This window comes from Amphiprion ocellaris, chromosome 1 (genome assembly GCF_022539595.1).
Source record: "Amphiprion ocellaris isolate individual 3 ecotype Okinawa chromosome 1, ASM2253959v1, whole genome shotgun sequence".
Classification (NCBI taxonomy): domain Eukaryota; kingdom Metazoa; phylum Chordata; class Actinopteri; family Pomacentridae; genus Amphiprion; species Amphiprion ocellaris.
The window spans coordinates 43,146,560-43,154,059 of record NC_072766.1 but is presented as its reverse complement, the minus strand read 5'-3'; the positions used below and the strand labels follow the sequence as shown (position 1 = coordinate 43,154,059).

Sequence of the window (7,500 nt, the reverse complement as noted above, 5' to 3'; positions counted from 1 at the left end):
GGGAAAGATGCAGGTTGCTAAACTATTATCTGAGTTTACATGGTGATGAACATCAGTCATCCTCCCACCACGAGCTGCTGCTGTTTCCTGTGACTGTCAGTCAGCTGACTGCAGCTAAATATAACCCCATGATGATGATGATGATGATGATGGTGATGATAGTGATGATGATGATGTCACCAGAGCTGGAAACTCTGAGCAGCTTCACTTCTCCATCAGCGTCTCCACTAAAGTTCATCAACCCTGAACTGAGTCACCGTCAGGAACCTTTAATGTCTGTTTACATTCAGAACCACCTGATAGAGGAATTCAGTGATTAAATAATTAAATTAAATATTAATGAATTAAATATCGATCAATAATGGATGAACTGATCAGGTCAGGTTATTGATCAGACAGATCATTCCACAACACCTGGGCTTCTAAATGTTAAAAATCAACCTGCTCTTTTCCACTTTTCTGCTCTATGTTGATCTAGTACTGATCACAAAACGACAAAAAGGAGACACAAAGTGAAAAAAACGAGGCACAAGAGAAATGAGACACAAAACTACAAAAATGAGACACAAAACTACAAAGTGAACAAAAAAATGACAAAAACGAGACACAAAATGAAACGTCATCAACAGGTTCTGCTAACGTGTGAAACGTTCCATCCATCCATCCATCCATCCATCCATTATCTATACACCACTTAATCCTCACTAGGGTCATGGGGGGGTGGAGTCTATCCCAGCTGACTCAGGTGAAGGCAGGGGACACCCTAGACAGGTCACCAGTCTGTCACAGGGCTACATACAGAGACAAACAATCACTCTCACATTCACACCTACGGGCAATTTAGAATGATCAATTAACCTCAGCATATTTTTGGACTGTGGGAGGAAGCCGGAGTACCCGGAGAGAACCCACGCATGCACAGGGAGAACATGCAAACTCCATGCAGAAAGATCCCGGGAAAGCCGGGACGTGAACCAGGGATCTTCTAGCTGCAAGGTGAAAGTGCTAACCACTACCCACTGTGCAGCCCGTGAAACGTTCCATGTATAATAATTACTATTTAAAATATTGTGTTGATTAAAAAATGTTCCACAATTACAAGAGACATGAATGAAAACATAAAACCAAAAAATGGAGATTTAAATTAGATTCTAATTGTTTTATCAGAGATCCATTTTGGTCATCGGGGGACAAGAGAAAAATGACATTTTAGAGGAACTCCAGACTTATTTGGTATTTAAAATATTAAAAACATTATTTTCTATTTCTATTTTTTTTAAGGATTTGGTCCCAGGACAAGAACATTTACACAACTACTGCATGTTTTAGGATTTTTTTACATGGATTATTTGATGTAAAACGTCCTCCAGTTCTGGAATGATCCACTGTATCTACACTACCATTCAACATTTTGGGGTCACCCAGATAATTTAATGTTTTCCATGAAATCTCACACTTTTATCCATGTGCTAACGTAACTGCACAAGGGTTTTCTAATCATCAATGAGCCTTTCAACACCATTAGCTAACACAATGTAGCATTAGAACACAACTGTAACTTGTTTATGAAGATATTTAGATCCTGTGTTTTGGTTCTTTCATAGATTTATTAAATGTCAGAATCTGTTGGATCATAAATAAACAGAAATGTTAATATTTGGTTAAATTTGTCCGTTTCCACCTCAGTTCAGTTCTTCTAGTTTCAATCTTCTGGTTTATCTTTGGCTCCTCTGGACACTATACCTACCGTCAAGCATGGAGGTGGCAGTATCATTATACTACCAACTTATCTGACTCAAGTCTGAGGCAGAAAGACAACAAATGTAGTTGAACTGCACCAGAATTGGTTCAGTTCCACTGCATTTGTGATCTTTCTGACTTGTTTCTTCAGGTTCTTGATGGGTCGAAGTCAGGACTTTGGGGAGACCAGTCTAGAACCTTCATTCTAACCTGATGGAACCATTTCTTTACCACGTCTGATGTGTATTTGGGCTCATTGTCTGGTTGAAACTTCCAGCTGTGTCCAAGATCAACCTTCTGCTGATGGTTTTAGGTTCTCCTGAAGAACGTGGAGGTGATCCTCCTTCTTCATTATTCCATTTACTTTGTGTAAAGCACCAGTTCCACAGAGCATGATACTGCAACCACCATGCTTGGTGGGAGGTTTGGTGTTCTTGGGGTTAAAGAAAGTCTAAAACCAGTCCTTAACCAGTCCTAAACCAGCCTTAAACCAGCCCTGAATGTATTTTTGGCATAAATTATGGTTATAGCTATCATAAATATAAAATCATATGAATATTAATTATACAACTACAAACAAACAATGTTTTACATAAAATAAATGCAAAAATCAGCACTGGAAAAAAAGCTGCTTGTCTTCCAGAAACCAGGACATTTCTAAGCGACCCCAGATGTTTGAACGGTAGAGTTTATGAATATATAACAGATCTATGAACTTTAACTCTGGTCTGTTCCCACTGAGAGACATTCGCTGCTGTTTTTCCTTGTCGTTTTTTTTATCGCTGTAGGTTTTCTTCGTGTAAAACGGCAGAAATGTGCTGAGTGTCGCCACAGAATAACTTCATTTCAACATGTTTCTTTGTGAACGTCTAACCAGCCTGTGGTCCGCTAACTGGCCTCGTCCCCTCCATTGTCTGAAAACACTCGGCTCCACCGGGAGTTTGGCTTCTTCCTCAGAGGTTAGACCCTGCAGCGCCCCCTGCTGGCTGGAGCCTCTGACTATCAGCAGCTACAGACATGAGAGACGTTTCCTTTCACCATGCAGCGTCTCTTGATTAGATTTAAACGAGTTAACTGATTGATTTCTTCAGAACTAAGCAACATGTTCTGCCTCAGCGTCTGTTCATGTTTCTGTATTTCAGCGCGTCTTTGAAATGCTGTCGACCAAATAAAGCAGACTCACGTGAAGCCAACATTCAGGATTCAACGTCACCAGGGGAATTATTAAAGCTTCATCAGCTGTAATCAGAACGTCTGACCTCAAGAAAACACTGATAAAATAATTTATCTTTTGGTAAAATAGTTTGTGGTTTGACGACCTCCAACTGATGGGAAATGTGAACAAACGTAAGAAGAGCTCGATGTGACAGAAATGTTTATTTTTAGTTGATTCTGTTGTTGATGCTGAAAAAGGTAGTTTTGTGTGTCTTTGTGGCTGTTTTGTGTCTTTTTGTGGTAGTTTTGTGTCTGTTAGGGGATGGTTTTGTATCTTTTTGTAGTAGTTTTGTGTCTCTTAGGGGTTGTTTTGTGTGTCTTTGTGGCTGTTTTGTGTCTCTTTCTAGTATACTTTTAAATACATGTGAACATGTTTATGTCAAAAATATTCAGTTTTCTTTTTGTGTATTTCAAAAATATGGAGAAAATCAGAGAAAAAATACAGATCTTTGAAGATAAAATGAGATAGTTCTTTATTAATAGGGAAGTTTGCAGCGTTGCGGCAACACAGAGCGCACAGAGTGGAAAAAAGTTTTAATAAACAATAAAAATAAACCAGAAATATATCTGTAAAATACAAAATAAAAGTACTCCTGATATTGCATGTAGTTCTTTAATGTATATAGAAACGAGATTTGACTTATCTGAGATATTATTATATATTGTGTATATATATTATATATATATATACACACACACACACACACACACACACACACACACAGACATCTACATCCATCCATCTTATTTTGCTTTAGTTTTTACTGAGACACAAAAAACTAAAATCACTGCTACCTGGGAAACAATTCTTTAATTTATTTATATATTCATTTAGTATGTGTGTGTGTGTGTGTGTGCGTGTGTGTGTGTGTGTGTGTGTGATGTCAGCAAATGCAAGTGATGCAGTTTGAGAAAACGGCTTCAGACCTGAAGATCGTCTTCAAGAAGAAGAAGTCCACTCAGTCTGTGGTCGGAAGCACCAAAGCTGACGACGAATGCGCTCTACCTGGAAGTGTTCCGGGATCTCCCAGGTCGGTTCCACCAAAACGTTCTGGAGGACATCAGGCTTCACTGGACTTTGACTGCATCAGACCTGGTCTTCAGAACTTGTACAACATGCTCAGCCGGTCAGACAAAGCTGGAAAACATGTCAGGAAACAAATCAGGACTGGACTGATAAGATGTACGACCATCTGATGGTTGGCCGTACGTATCACATCCCTGACGTTCCTCCAGGAAGATGTCCGTCCGACTCTATCCTCTCCAGAAACCGGAGACACGTGGAGGACCCGCATCTTAACTTTTCCCCTGAAGTCCTCTACGTCATGACAGAGGACACCATGGGAAAGTTCCTGCACAGCATCTTATTCTGTGCCCAGAAACCGTCGCTAGAAACTCCTCACAGTGAGGATGTGGCTAGAGTCTAGGAAGAGATCCAAGAGTTCTTCATCAAGATCACCACCCCACCTGAAGAAGAACCAGAGGAACTGGAGGAACTAGACAAACCAGAGATTCCTGCATATGTACTTTCTACAGCGCCTTCCAGACCGAGTTCTCGTTCAGGTCCCAGAGATGCTGTGGCTTCTGCAACCATCTGCAGGGACGATGAGGCTGAAGGTTCTACACCCGTTACAGCTCGTCCTCACCACAGCCAACCACTGACCTCATCGCTGCTCCTCAACCGGACGATCAAACTTCAGAGAAGCTTCAAAAAGAGACGGACGCCATCAGCGCTCTGCTCGTGAAGGTGATCAGCGAATCCCCTCAGAAATCCAAAGCTGTCTTCACCATAGAGGACTTCCAGGTCATCCTGAAGCGTCTGTTGGAGCTGCTGCTGGACAACATAAATGTTCCAGCCGAGAAGCTGACAAGGAAGATCTCCAAGAAAAATCCCCAAGGCTATCGTGAAAGATCTTCAGGAGATGTTTGGTTCAGCAGAAGTTCTGCTGGAAACAGCAACGTTATCAGGAGATCCGTCTTTTGATGATATTATTGTTAAGATTATAAAAAAGCATCTGAACATCGTCGCTCAGCAAAAAAAGAAATCTGCAGTCGCCAGGTTCTTCTCAGCGGTGGGAAGAGCCATCACAAAACCCTTCAAACATCGCCACTGACCACCATCTCCTCCTGGTCTTCTTCTCATCACCAGGTGGAGAAACACACCTGCATCTCAGAGATGGAGGCAACAAAAGAGCGAAATAGAAAACACCTTTCCTTCAAAATGAGGTCTGATTAGATGAACGGACCTTCTCACAGAGCTCAGCTGGAGATCCACCTGAAGTCCACGAGCACTGGGACCAAACAAACAAATTTAAAAGATTTTTCTAATAAGTTTTTTTAAAAAAACACTTAAATTTACACTAAAATTACAGAAAAAAAACATTTAAAATAAAAAAACATTTAAAAAATATCAAAATATAAAAAATTCTGAAAATAAAAAACTCAAAATAAAATGAAAAAAACAGAATCTCTGTGGGTTTGGTTTAAATCTCTTCTTCGGTCTCTCAGGTTTTAGCTTCAATCAACAGACTTTTCTCATGTTGTTCAACTAACAGACGTTTTCTGCTTTTACTGGAAGAGTCACATATCAGCTAAAAATAAAAATACAACTGAGAAATTAAGTAAAGATTGAATTACCACTTTAAATATGTTTAGATTTTATGTTGAGCTTTAATCAGGTTTTACTAAACTCAGGTTAATATTGTTGTGTTTTCAGTCTTGTATGTTCATTTTAAGTGTTTTAGTCCTGATCATCACCACCAAACATTCATGAACTTTCAGGATTTCAGTCCTTTAAAAGCCACTTTAATCACATGAACATGTTGGTTTTATGACACGTGATTATTTTCCTCATAATAAAGAGGTTTTTATTTGCAGCAGTATTGATGCAGGAGAAAAACACAAAAAAAAACATTAAATGTATTAAAACTTTTCTACTGTCAGACAACTTATGGTTTTAACCAACATCAATGTGATGAATGTTCAGGATTTTAACCCTTTAAACATCAGTCTGGTGACTGTTTCCTGGAGAAAAAAAAGAAAAATAATTTTTCTCTCTGTCATAAATGCTGAAGGAATAGTTTTAACTTTACCTTCAGACAGTCTGAGGGATGTGAAGAGTAATTAACCCTCGTGTCGTCCTGCAGGTCAAACTGACCCGCTTTAAAGTTTGAAAATGTAGAAAAATATAGATATTTTCACAGTGAAACTTCTGATGTCCACATTTTCAACATTTTTAGGAAATCTTTGAACATTTTTTGGTGGAAAAAAAGGAATGTTAAAAATGTTTCTTCAGAACATTCACATAAAAATCAACCAAAATCCAGCGAATCTCGCTGGAACACCTCATAAACAGGGATGGATAGTTTACAGTTTTATTATAAACATGACTAAAATACATTAGTCTACGTTCTACATCCAGAGGTTTATAGTTTATTATTAGTTATTAATAAATACATTAGTCTACATTCTACATCCAGAGGTTTATAGTCTGACAGATACACAAACATCGCTACACTTTAATGTGATCACCAGGACTTCTGGATGCTGAACATCATCAATAATTAATGAGAGAATATTTCATTTCAACTACTGTACTCAGAACCTGAATACAGGTGAGCTGCTACAGGTGAGCTGCTACAGGTGAGCTGCTACAGGTGAGCTGCTACAGGTGAGCTGCTAGAGGTGAGCTCCTACAGGTGAGCTCTTCTTCTGCCTGTCAGGTAATAAAGCAGAAACCTTTCCGAACATCAGCAGCATCTTATCAAACAGGTCTAATTAGAGCAACATTTACTTCTGGCTTCAACAATTCAATTCATTTTTTGAACACAGTTAAAAAATATTTAATGCAAAATTCTTAAAGGTTTTCAGCATTTTCTATCCTTCAGTTTCCATGAACAGCATCCTGCTGGTCCAGATGCTGAAGATGCAGCTGCTGATGTTCTGTCTGTGGAGTCTCCCAGCAGTCAGGGAGGATCTGGGTTTCTTCAGATGTTCCTCCAATAAAATATTGATTAAATGTTATTTTTAATGCACAGTAACAGTCATAAGAATAGAACAAAGCTGTACTACAGGTAATTAAGACAATAATTCAGAAGAACACAGTCAGTGATTGAGTAAAACATTAACAATATTATGTTATGAATATTAACTTTAACTTCTTTGAAGCCCATTTTTCTCTGAACAATAAAATAATACACCATGAGGCCAAAGTGTGACCATTAGATAAACGTAAAACTACTTATATCCCCGTTTAACCACTATAGAACCATCAGAGAACCGCTATAGAACCTAGCCAGAACACTTCCAGGTATTACTTCCGTTCTCGGTCAGATGCGTTCTTTGAATTGGAACAGGACTCGATCTCCAACTGATGACGTTTCATGAGTACGCGAGAACGCAACTCCAGACAAGAACGCATATTCAGAAATGGCCTTAGAGCTGGTCCTCACTGAGCATGTGCAGTAGACGTACATAGAGCTGGTCCTCACTGAGCATGTGCAGTAGACGTACATAGAGCTGGTCCTCACTGAGCATGTGCAGTAG

The 7,500-nt window shown here is 39.2% G+C and overlaps 1 pseudogene; it reads right to left on the bottom strand.

Annotated features, from left to right (window-relative positions):
* LOC129350887 (uncharacterized) overlaps positions 1–60 on the bottom strand; it is a 1,757-nt pseudogene extending 1,697 nt beyond the window's left edge.
* Between the last annotated feature and the right edge of the window lie 7,440 nt (positions 61–7,500).